A 13,541-nucleotide genomic window follows, 5' to 3' on the forward strand; every position below is an offset into this window, starting at 1 on the left:
TTGGCCCTCGAACAACACAGGTCTGAACTGCACAGGTCCACTTGTTCGTGGGTATTTTACAGTACAGTACTGTGAATGTATTTTCTCTTTCTTAATATTTCCTCAATAACATTTTTTATCCAGCTTATTGTAAGAATACAGGATAAAATACATATAGCATATAAAATATATGTTAATCGAATGTTTATGTTATCAGTAGGCTTCCAGTCAACAGTAGTTAAGTTTTGGGGGCATCCAAAGTTATATGTGGATTTTCAGTTGTGTGAGGGGTCAGCACCCCTAACCCCCACATTGTTTGAGGGTCCATAGTAATTTCTGTAATGAAGGGGAGCAGGTAACTTGAGAGATTCTTTTTTTAAAGGCTGAAAAAGGTTTTAAGAGCTGTTGCCCTTGGGCTTTGATAAAACAATCCAATTAATTAGTCTGCCTCAAAAGAAATTTTGCTCTTACTGCTGGGTATCCTAGTCCTGGAGCCTGACTACTGAGAATCGTCTATTGTACCACTGAGGTCTCTGCCTTGTGACAGTCAACGGTTAGTACTGAAAATTTACTAGCCCTGAGCTGCCTGAGAGAGGGGGCTAAGTAATAGAAATCTGTTGCATATACGATTTCGTCTCTCTCTTGGTAGAGAAAAATGCAGAGAACACCAACAGCTGTTGAAGTGATTTCTAGTTCTACTTTCTTGTATTTTAGACTTTAAATAAATTAATGGAAGCAACAAATTGCTCTATTCCTCTGCCACTCAGGAGACACAAAATGGGTGGCTCTTTGAACTCCAGAACCATTCAGCTTCAGAATGGAAGGCCAGAAGATTATTTTTATGGGCGATCAACATTTCTTTGCAGTAGTAAGGTTTTTTTTTCAGTGTCATTCTAATCCTAACTCTTCCACTCTCGAGTAATTACTCTATGGCTAAGGAATGACTGGCTGTTTCTTGCAGTTCTGAATTCCCTTCTTTAATCCTGATTCTAGCTTTAATACTCACCTTCCATTTCGTTCCCTTATAATTTTAATTTGCGGTATATTTTTTTTTTTAGTCAAATAGCGTCACATCTATTTGCTTCAGTAAAGTTTTAGCTCTGGAAGATTGTATTCCATGTGCTAGAATTTATCTGTGAGCCTTAGCTTAGAACATTGAATATCATTTGCTTTTTTACAGAACTGGGAAATTATGGGGTTGATGACACAGGAACCACGTCTCACTGAAGATGAAATATGTGAGTTTTCTCATTACTTTTAGCAAATTAATTACAATTCCCCCCCAAAGTGGCCTTTTTTGTTGTTGTTGTTTTTACTTGGTAAAGTTCACTTTGTGCTTTCCAGACCCTAGCTTTTGTAGGTGTTTGTTGCTGGGACTTTTGTCTTAATGAAGTCTGGCAGCAACTCTTGAGGTGAGACAACCAATTTTACTTTTGCTCTGGCACTGAGTCCAGCCATCTGCTTTAGGTCTGACTTTCAAACACAAAGGGAAAACACAAAGTATAGCCAACTTGGCGGTGACAGCTGGTGGGAGAAAAGAATCATTGTGTTTGACAGGGTCCTTTGGTAACAGACCGGGAGGTGAGTCAAATACATTATATTATCTCAGATATGGATGCCTGCAGGTTAGTTGGAATTTTAATTTCTGACTCATCCACCTTATTTCCACTTCTTGGAGGAAACCCCTTCCTGTCACACATTGTCATATCCACATCTTCTTGAACAAGAGAACTATATAGACGAACATCAAAATAGATATTCCACAACAGAGTCCTTTGCATTTAACCAATACCTTGTGGATGCGCTATTTGTTTCAGCCTATGTGTATTTTAAACCAGAAATGATCACAAAGTTTGTATATTTTAGGGCAAATGGTTATCTTAGAGATATTACTTCAATACTTCAGTTTTTTTCTCCATTGAAAAATTCCATACTAATTAATAATACCTAAGTAAAGGGAAATTTAATTAATTAATTAATTTTAAAATGTAAATTAAATTAACATACTGTGTATTATTAGTTCCAGAGGTAGAGTTTAGTGATTCATCAGTTGCATATAACACCAGGTGCTCATTACATCAAGTGCTGTCCTTAATGCCCATCACCCAGTTACCCCCCCCCCAACTTCCCTCCAGCAACCCTCAGTTTGTTTCCTTTAGTTAAGAGTCTCTTGGGAAAATTTATTTTAGGTGATTAAATTTACATTTGAACAATTGGAATTTTATTTCAAATCATCTGGAGTAAATCATATTCTATGTTGGTTTTTATAACTAATTAGTTATTTCAATTTTTTGGTTTTATTTTTTAGTAAGCAAATGAAGCTATGGCAGATCCTTGGACATAGTTAATTATTAGAAGATGCCTTATATCTAAAGAAACACCATATTAGGATTGGGGTGAAGTAGGTTTCAAGATAAGAGTGACATCAACCTTAAAAGACAGGGTCATTTCTTTCCATTTTGGAAAGTGTCTGGAATTCATGGTAATTTGGTTTTCAACTCTGTATTTGGAAATGTAGTTTTGTCTTTCCCTGAAGGTCAATATAAAGAATCCATTTTCTGCCAAGAGCCAATCAAAGAGGAGCGTGGGATCGATGAAAGAGGTGGTTAAAAACCTACTTCATTTTCTTCCCTTGGAGAAATATAAAATGCTTATTCACTAAATATGAAATCAAGTTATCTATTATTCACCACAAACCTTTTCTGGAACAAAGTACAGCATAAATTATTTATTTTGCATTATGAAATAAAGTTAAAAGAGAAATGGGAAAGGAAGCACTTTAGAGTAAATGAGAATGGGAAAGTGCAGAAGGATATTTATCTATATCTTTAGATATTTATCTGTATCTTTCTCTATCAAGAGAGATTGATTTAGAGGAAGAAGAGGGAAAGAAAATGTCTGGATTATTTTTTAAAATTTTATGTATTTATCTGAAAGAGAGAGAGAATGAGCGGGGGAGAGGGGTGGTGGTGGTGGTGGGGTGGTGGCAGAGGGAGAGGGAGAAGCAGGGCCCCCACTGAGCAGGGAGCCAGATGCAGGGTTCCATTCCAGGACCCTGAGATCATGACCTGAGCTGAAGGCAGCAGCTTAACCAACTAAGCCACCCAGGTGCCCCATGGATTATTTATAAGTATTAACTTATGTCCTTGGTAATGGTTTGTCCTATTGTTAATCTGGGACTACGATCAGTGTTAACTAATGTCTCTTAAAATTTTCCCCCGAAATTGTTGGTTTTATTTTTCATTCAGCCGTTGAGTATACACTGATGATTTACTACTTGCAAGGTGATGTGATGGGGCATGGGGAATAATTATAATATTTGGTGAGCCAATTCTGTATGCCAGATGCTAGACAAGGCCTTTTATGTAGGTTTTGTTTATTCTTTACAACAATCCTGTGAGGTAGGAGTTACTGCTGCTGCTTCTCACTATGTATTACATGGAGAGAAAATGGGATGTGGAGAAATTAGAACTGATAAAAAAGTTTTTTAAAAGTGTTCTGATTTGTAGTGTTTTCTGATTTCTGTTATGTAAGTATACCTATCATGGCTGATTTCAAGCTATCGACAGTTTAACAACTGGCTTGCAAAATTTCTGAATATTAAACTGTTCATGAGTGCAGGTATGAGCCAGCTTCATTACATCACTGAAGGTGATTGTCTGCCTGTCCTCAAAATACTTAAAGTCCAATAGGGAAGATAAGGCCATGTAATACACCTAGAAAATGAGAGGAACCAGATAAGGTGGTATGGAAGTTTAGGGCAGAGATGCATTTTCACTCAGCTGTTTTTCTCGTAATTTTAATTTGCAGTTAGAGAAGGTTCTATGATGGGGACATTTAAACTGTGTTTTGAGGAATGGGTACGATTTGATGATGTGGAATTAGGGACAGCACAGCTGCAGGGGTTGGGAAAAGCGTGATCAACCGCTGTTCACTGTTAGCAAGCTCCTCATTCTTAAAATGTGCTTTTGGCTATGAAGGAGCAATACCCTAGTAGTCCACAAGGTGGCGGAATAACTCTATCATTTTCTCATTTTAAATGCAAATAACGGAATACCCATTTTACATACCTGGACAAGAAATTTTTCTCTGTTGAAAATAAGGAAAAGTTAAAAAATTGTTGTGGGAACCATGATGAGGAATTTCAGAGAAATGCTTTCTTTTGCTGTGTAGTGTTCAGATTCACATTTATATATAATCTAAGAGAATTTCATGTTCAAGATATAACTTAGGTAGGTATGGAATTCAGAGTGAGTAAATTTGACGAAGATACAAAGTAAATTCACTGACCAGATTTGAATGGCTAAAGTGTGCCAGTCACTTATGCTTTGAATCTGGATCTCATTATATCTAGATCTGCCAATAGTCACAAAAATACAGCTTAACCAATTACAGTACAAGTTTTAAAATGTTTGTTTTTATCAATAAAACTTATTTGATGCTAGAGTTATTTATAGTGAATATTCATTTTCAGCATTTGTTTATTTAGTTATTCAACTCACGTTTGTCGAGCACCTGCTGTGTGTTGTCCATTGTGCTATGGGCTATTTTAAATGGTCGTTTAGTTCCCAGAGTGCTGCAGGTGGAAGCTTTACAACCAGACATTTTACCCCACATGTGTGATAGCTCCAAAGAAAATGGGTTTAAATTAAGAAATATGGTAGATCCATTCCACAGGACCAGAAAAAGTAGTGGAATGGGTGATGGAAGGGGGTTAATGTGGAGGGTGGTGCTTCCAAGGAAACTTTCAAGAATAGAAGTGGTGTAATTAAAACATAGTCTTGCTGGAAAGCAAGGCCTTAAGCCCTGTCTTGCGTTCTTTTCAGTCTTCTTTCAAGTTTCTAAATATTGGAAGAGTAATATGAGAACATGCCCTCAACACACCATCTGCGAGTGACCAGTCTACACTGGAGTGGTGCGATATGGTCCTTTCTTTCACAGAGCATTTTCTTAGCCTCATAGGACAGGCCTGAAGATGTAACTAGGAAGGAAATGGGGGACATGGGAACTGGAAACTCCTTTTTAAGTGCTAAGAGTGGAAGATGTGTAGATTACTGCCCCTATCCTCAAGTGAGCCTGTCTTGGCCTTCAGCTATCCTGTGACCTTCACTTGGAGTTTTCGCAGATTCCTTCCTGTCATTAGCCTCCTCCCCATCTCTACCCCCAAACCCCTAGTTGTTTTTAATGTAGTTCAGTTCCAGTTTGACTGAGATGAGGTGAAAATAGCCCTCATTCTGATTGTAATGTCATTACATCCCACTGGGAGAAAATTAGGTTATGTACTGTAGCAGAAAAAGCTGAGTAACAATGAAGAATGAGATAGAGTTGGAAGAAAGAGCAATAATACTCTGCGGGCCTGGGATCTTTCTTGATTCTCATAGATGAACAGTAAATAAGAAAGAAGCAAAATAAATGGAAGTTTGCAGTTTCAAAACCTTCTTTGGTAGGTAGAAATTAAATTTTATTTAGAAATAGAGGGCTGCATAGGGGCACCTGGGTGGCTCAGTCAGTTAGGTATCCAACTCTTGGTTTTGGCTCAGGTCATGATCTCAAGGTCGTGAGATGGAGTCCTGTGTCAGGCTCTGCCCTCAGCGTGGAATCTACTTGAGATTCTCGCTTTCCTTCTCCCTCTGCCCTTCCCCCCACTTGCTCTCTCTATCAAATAAATACATAAATCTTTAAAAAAAAATAGAAGGCTGCATAACTTAAGAGTTTTTTTTTTTAAGATTTTATTTATTTATTTGACAGGGATAGAGACAGCCAGCGAGAGAGGGAACACAAGCAGGGGGAGTGGGAGAGGAAGAAGCATGCTCCCAGCGGAGGAGTCTGATGTGGGGCTCGATCCCATAATGCTGGGATCACGCCCTGAGTCGAAGGCAGATGCTTAACCGCTGTGCCACCCAGGCACCACAACTTAAGAGTTTTTTGAGGTGATTATATGGTAACACTATACTAGGCTAGAGAGACTAACTGCTAACCCTACAGGAACAGCTAACTGTTTTGGGATGGAGGCCAATCATAGTAATTCTTTCAGAATCCTTCCACATACTCAAAAGCTTTAGGGTATTTATTTTTTAAGTGAAAAAATGTGCAAAACAATAATTTCTGCTTCTTTATTCTTTGCTTAAAGCTCATGATATTTTTGTGCTATGCCAAGAGGGAAATTCTGTCCATGCATACATAGTTTTTCTACTTGTCAATACTATTTGCATACTGCTCACACAGATTTACTGAGATTGGGGATCTGGAATTATGCATCAACAGTGAAGAAATTAAGAACTTGGTTTATATCATTGTATATTCCTCACCTTTCCTAGGTGTTTTTTGGTGAGGTAGTTAGAAATGGTCTTAGACCTTTGTTGAAGGTAGGAGGTGCCTGAACTCTCAGGGGTCATTATTTTGCTTTTACATGGAATCATCTTAAAATTTTTCATACCACTGTTGAATTGGGAAAGGGACCTCAGAAGGTGAGGAGAAAAGAAAGCCTATATTTCAGAACAGCTGCATGAATTATCCAGATCCATGAACTATCAAAATTCTTCTAAAACATCCTATTTCTCTGTACTAGATTTGCTAATTTACTTTAAGATTTGCTTAGTTGATAATAATGGAATTTTCTAACTACAAACAATTGGCTAATGCAGAAGACCCATGGTGACAAGGAAAAGCACACCAAGCTTGAAATCTATTGTTCCCAAAATATACTGAGGCACCTGGGGCCACTGAAGGCAACTCACAGGGGTACTGCAGGATATTTTAAATGTTCAAGAGAAACAAAGTGATATTACCAGTTACTGCTCTAGGTTGGTTCACAGTTTCAACATTAGATCACACTACATTTCTTTTGATTAGGTAGTATCTTCAGGAAGCTGGTTTTTGGTGATTAGTGTTTTACCGAGCAGGTACCATTGACAATAATTTTGTAACAGGAAATGAGAGTGACAGTTTTCAACTTGATTCCAAGGCTTGAGTAGCTGGGCAGTGATCAGTAGACACACGTTATCCCATTAGTAAGTAAATGTGGTCAAGATTAAAATAATTTTTTTTTCAATTTGTGTGAATTGACTTTCCAGATAGCGATTAAGTAGATGGGACATAAGTAGTTATTGTTTGTACCTAGCAGAACTCTTATGTATTTCTTCTGGCCTAGGGATGTCATGAAAAAGTCAATCAGACACTAAAGGTTACCATGAACCAAAAAATTTGGCAACCAGTAGTTTAAATTGTTTTTAAAAATTGGCTTGGGTAGCCTTTTTTTCTTTTAAAAATCTCTTGTATTTTTTTTTCCATCACTTTATCTAAATGTACAAATGTAATCATCTGACTTTTTTTTTTTTTTTTTTTTTTTTAAGTAATCTCCATGTGCAGCATGGAGCCCAGTGCAGGGCTTGAACTCAAAACCCTGAGATCAAGACCTGAGCTGAAAGCAAGAGTTGAATGCTTAAACTGACTGAATCACCCAGATGCCCCTCATGTGCCTATTTTTAAAAGTATTTTATTCTGTTTCTCCTAGCTTTCCTTTTCCTTCTCCTCTACGTTTTCATTTCCCTACCAGGCAGCTCATTAGCAACCTAGTATATATCTTTTTATATTTGTCAAGGATATGCTTCTGTAAGATACATATACATATTAACTTATTTAAACATACAAGCCTTGGGTGGGGTCACTGTTTTATGAAAACAAGAGCGTGATAGTTACAAAAGGCAGGTGACATCCAGTATTATTATGAACATAATTTTAACTTTGCATACCCCTGGTAATGGTCTCAGAGATCCCAGAGGCCCCTGGGCCACACTTTGAAAATATTTGCAATAGGTGTGTTTCTATAATAAGTGAAAATCTGAATCTGGATTGCAGTGATATATAATAGTAATGTTCTTTTTTTTTAAGTTCCCTGTAAATGTTTCATGTGTAAAAATGCTTGATTACTTTTATCTATTGTACATAGTTATATAAATAAATGTGTTGAGTGTTATGGTACATGATGATCTTAAGATTTTTTAGTTGCTTTATTGACACCGATTAAGTATCTTTTGAACTTATAATTATTTTAAATGTTTTACTGTGTGACATTTATATGCAATATTCTTTAATATTTTCCTCATTGACTGCATTTTCTCTTTTAGAACTTGATTGTTGTTCTGATGAAAATGAATTATAAACAATAACACTTTTGAGCATCATTTTTATTCAGCATTTTGTTAAGGAAATAAGCCAATCATATTTTTTTTCAAACAAGTCACTTTTCATTCCAAAAGTAAAATTTGTTTCACTTTACACTGATTCCTGTTCATCATCAAAAGACATTCTAGGCTGTTACCACTTTGTACAGTATTAGAAGATGTTCTTTATTAATATGCTTTTTGCTTTGTTTTCCTATAGATTCAGAAAATTCACATTTATAATATTCAAAAGGAATATTGAGAAACTATCCTAATTTTATAGTCTTTTAATTCTGAGTATTTGTTTTTAATACTTTATTAAAAAGTCTTGCATTAAAAATACCAAGAAACTATACACTAATTATTTAAGGAATGTAATGTACTGATAATAAAACCAAAGAAAAAACTAAACACTTTAAAAGTAGAAGGAACTATGTAATTTGGGAATATAATCAACCGTTGATAGTCTTAAGGTGTCTTATAAAGATTGTGCAGTATATTCTTGCTGCAAATTGTGATGTGGGCCAAATCAGTGGATATTGCATATATTTCTTATTTCTCACTAGTATGGGAGGCCCATTTAGGGTTTGTTTTCATGATGTTCCCTGACAATTGTCTTGAATTCATGAATTTAAATTATAATTGATACTTTTAGTAAATCTTTCTGCTTATTGCACTAGTATTATAGGGTTTACTAATCAGTGTAGAAGTATTTTGACTTTTTACCAGATCTGGCAAATAGCAGATGAATATGTCAATTCTAACCTTTTGCATTCATGGAAGTATTATTCATTCCTCAAATAGCTGCTGATCACTTACCAAAGATGAGGCACTTTCACTTAACCAGATATGAGGTACGAACATGTGTATGACTCAGAATGTGTCCTCAGAAAGTTTGTAATCTATATCAACACAAGAAAATAGAGTATATGGAAGAAAAGCTAAAAACTAGAAAAGAAGTATTAATAACAAAATTTGCATTCATGGAGAGATACTAGTTTTGCTTGGGAAATTTCATATCAAAGATTGAAACTATAACCATATGTATTTTTCCTTATTACAACAATATATTTTAATTGTGAAAAATTCATAAACTTTAGGCAGTCACAAAGAAGAAAAATTGCTTATAATTTTAAGTTTCACATAACAATTGCCGTCATTAATATTTTGGTATTTGGTTTTAGCCACTTCATTATCTTAAGTAGACTCTTTTTGAAAGTGATTTTTAAAGATATTCATTCCAGGTACTGTTCTAGGAGTAATGCAGATATTACATACAGCCCTTGGTACTGATGATTTTGGAAGAGGAAACACTATTAGATTAAGTTACTTTAGGCATAAGTATTTTAATGGACAATAGTAATTTGGCCATGATTAGGGGTTTAACTTTACAATTGTGCCCGAGACATCTGAAAGAGAGTGTGGCTCTCTCACTTGCTGACTTAGGGATAGGAGAATCTCATTCATGGAGTTCTAAGAATGTGATAGGTTCTACTGAGAAACAAAAGTAAACCTTATCTTCACAGAAGAGAAGGACTGTCAGCTGATTCTTAGAGACAGTATTACGCATGAGAGGTGAAATCTTAGCACATCTACTATTAAAAGTAGGTCCATATAGAAGTTATCAGTTAAATCTTTGTAATTTGAATTGGCATTTGCTTATTGAGATACTTTTTCCATTCACAGGAAAATATTAAACAATTCATTTTTCTTAAGTTTTTTTCATTTAAAAGCATCATGTCACAGATAACCTAATATATCAAGTGATTTGTGCTGCTTTATATTTTGTGTTGGAATCTATTTTTTCCCCCCAGTAGATCTGTCTCCCTTCCCTGTTTACTATTTATTTATTTATATATTTAGCTCCACACCCAGTGTGGTGCCCAGCTGGGGCTTGAACTCACGACCATGAGATCAAGACCTGAGCTGATATCAAGAGTCAGATGCTTAACTAACTGAGCCACCCAGGCGCCCCCCCCATTTACCTTTTAAATAATTTTTGGTATTAAAATTATTGGAGGCGCTAGCTTAAAAACATTTTTGGTGTCAAGAAAATAGCACACTGGAGTGAAAGATGGGTCAAAGATAGTATTTCAAGTAGATTATTCCCATGCAGGTAATGGAACGTTGATAGCAGGGCCACCGGTATGCAAAATGAAAAAGGGCAAACCCATTTTTTTTGTCCTTTCCCATCTTCTCTTAGCATCCCCATTCTTAGCTCTGCCTTGCTATTTTTTCTTACGGTCCCTTTCCTATGGGGAGCACCTTCTCCTGTCCTATTTATATGATGGCCAATACTTAGACTTATGCTTTCTCCCTTTATTAAAGCTGAACACATACTATTGGCCATTTTCTTGGTTATCATGTTGGAAAATAAGCCAGTGGGCTGATTTCCCCAAAGATGTTAGTTTTTTAGGATATTTAAATTTGGTAATCTTTTACTCCTATTTGAATTTTGACAAAGGGTTTCTAGAGAGGCAAAACTTTAAACTAAGATGGAAAAAATGTTTAATGGTAAATTTTCAGCTGGGTTGAAGAAAGTATTTGGAGACAGGGCTAACATTATAGATCCTTCAGTTCATCCTATAGCCAGCCAGACAGTTCCATTTGAAAACATACTTTTGTTTCGAAGAAAATAGAAGAGGAAAGTGTTATTTGTGTCTTTTAATGCAAATAGCCTTGTGGAAATTCCTTTTCTACAAGGTTTTATAGACATTATAGTTGCCTCCAGAAGTTAAATGTGGGGACAGTTTTCCTGAAGAGATTTAAAGTAAAAAGAACATACCTGTAGCCGATTTGCAAGCCTTCTTTCCTTAGATTTCTGAATCTCTCAGACTCTAAAGATCCTCAAGGAAAAGGAACCAAATGCAGAGTATCAATTACTTTCACATCCACAGTTTGAGCTCCTAAAATGGCATAATATGCAATCTGAGAAAGAGAGGCAGTCATCTAATTCATTTTCTTCTCAGAGTAGAGAAGTGTGTGCATGATTACAGATTGAGCCTCTAGGAGAGCAATAAAAATAGCTCTGACAGCTATTTCCAATAAAAAAATAATTTTTCATTGGGCAGAGTACCCAATCAATAAAGACATTTTTGGAGTTCTTGTTTGGTAGTATGTTTGGAGATATTATGTCTCCAATAGCAGTTACGGGAGAAAGGAATACATGATTGATGCAGGATAAAAACCAGACACCTTATTTTAAGAGAAGTGCTTTATGACCTTTAAGTTTTAAAATAAGATTTTCTTTAAAGGTTTTCTTTAAAATAAGAATTGACTAAGCAACAGTTCTCTCACCCTCCACTCTTGTGTGGCTATCATTTTTACCAAAAGTGCCATTTAGTGTAAAAGGGTTGAAATTGTAATAACTGTGGTCTAAGAGCCATTCATGTTGCTGTAAGGATTTTCTTCCCACTCTCAGTACCAACTACTTATATTTCTTTGCTCTGATAAAAGAAAAATTATGGAGTAGAGAAATTGTGGAAGATTCATGTGAATCAATTTTTGATTTTAATTAATGACTATGGAAATTAAATAGAAATAGAAGTGCATTAATTCTACATCCTTTCCCCCTGTATGTTTCTTCATTTTAAACAGCAAGGTTTTAAATTCTTAGTATTGTATTTTATTAATGGCCAGGTATTACTTCTGGTAGAACTGTAATAAGACTCCGCCACCCCCACCCCCGCCCCATTCGTTTGCATGTGATTTCTTTCTATGGCTAAATAAGTTCATCGATTTTATGTTTCATGGAGATTAGTAGTTTAACAAAATAAGAGATTATTGATTCTAATTTTTTCCTACATTGTTATTGGATTTAGTTGTCTTTTTAACTGACAGAGAGTCTTTAAAGATGTTTTCTCTTTGCCCTAAACAACATTAAATACAATGTACAGTGATAATGACAAATCAGGCATGTTAAATAAACAAGATTAATATTGTTGGATTTTTATCAAAAGGCCAAAGCCAGTTTCTAAATAACTGTATAATTTTCTGTATTCTGGCTATAATATTGAATTTTTTTTCTTTATAGAGTATTTAATGCTGCCTTTCGAAAAGGAAGTATGTTCACATGGGTAAAAAAATCAAAACAATATACAAAGTATATGATAAGGGTTCTCTACCTACTCCTCTTCCTACTTTTCTTCTTTCTCTGCTCCTTACACTCTACCTTCCACATAATGACTTCTACTAGTTTCTTGTAAATCTTTATTTTTAATGTAAATACATATATTTATTCTCTCCGGCCCAGTTTCCCCCCCTTAAAGTTCACTTTATATATAGACTGTTATTTCTCTCACTCCTGAACTGCAAACATTTTCACTAGACTTTTTGGCCTTTTAGTTAGACAAACCTATATTTGAGTGCTGGCTCTACTACTTACTAAGTGTGTGACCTTGGGTTAAATGTGAGTTTCTCAGTGACTTACTAAAATGGAAGAATCAGTACCTATGACATACGGTTACTGTGAAATTTAAATGAGGTAATACAAAGCCAGTAGCCTCTGGTGGGCAATCAATATATGTCCCTTTACTTTGACCTTTTCTGTCTCCCAAAGTGCAGTCACCCTTTTCCATCATCTGTTCCCTGAATTAAAGCTACTGTAACCTCACAAACAGTTTCCCTGTCTCGAGTATAGCCGCTGTCCATCTGTCCTTCACGCTGCAAGTAGAGTGGTCTTTCTGTGGCTTCTATCCTCTGCGCACAGGATATACTTCAAAGAGTATGTGATACTCTTCATGATCTAGGTTCTTCTTACTGGTTCACCCTTGTTTTATGCAATTCCTCTTTTGTGCTCTACTGTAGGTATTTTTTTTCCTGCCCAGAGTTCTTAGTCCCTGTTTGTCCACTTGACAAGTTATTGTAGGTTGAACTGTGCCTGCACTCCCCCCCGCCCCCTCCCCCCACCAAAAAAAAGAATGTTGAAATCCTAACCCCTGGTACCTGTGATCTTATTTGGAAATAGGGTCAAGTTAAAGTGCGGTTATCAGGAAGGGTCCTAATTCAACACGATGTCCTTATAAAAGGGGTAATTTGAGCACAGAGACAGATACACACAAGGAGAATGCCATTTTAAGATTGGAATTATGCTGCCATCAGCCAAGAAACTACCAGAAGCTGGGAGAGGGGCCTGGAGCAGATTGTTGCTTAGCACCTTCCTTGGGACTGCGGTCCTGCCGACATCTTGATCTTAGCCTTCTAGCCTCCAGAACCATGAGATGATAAATTAATTTCTTTCTTTCTTTCCTTCTTTGACAGTAAATTTCTGATGTTTAAGCCAACCAGCTTGTGGTATGTTGTACAGCAACCTCAGGAAACTAATAACACAACCTTTACAATTTTCATCTCAACATCGCCTTCCTCCCATATAAAGGGTTCCTGCCTCTGTGTTCTTTGTTG

General features: G+C 36.1%; 1 long non-coding RNA gene across 1 annotated transcript in view; it reads left to right on the forward strand.

Moving 5' to 3' along the window:
- Nucleotides 1–235: 235 nt before the first annotated feature.
- Nucleotides 236–13,541, forward strand: part of LOC103669603 — a 217,132-nt gene continuing 203,826 nt past the window's right edge. The window contains exon 1 of the long non-coding RNA XR_570348.1: nucleotides 236–1,217. This is a non-coding gene — a long non-coding RNA (uncharacterized LOC103669603). The remainder of the gene's footprint in view (nucleotides 1,218–13,541) is intronic.

This window comes from Ursus maritimus, unplaced genomic scaffold (genome assembly GCF_017311325.1).
Source record: "Ursus maritimus isolate PB19 unplaced genomic scaffold, ASM1731132v1 scaffold_14, whole genome shotgun sequence".
Taxonomy (NCBI): Eukaryota; Metazoa; Chordata; class Mammalia; order Carnivora; family Ursidae; genus Ursus; species Ursus maritimus.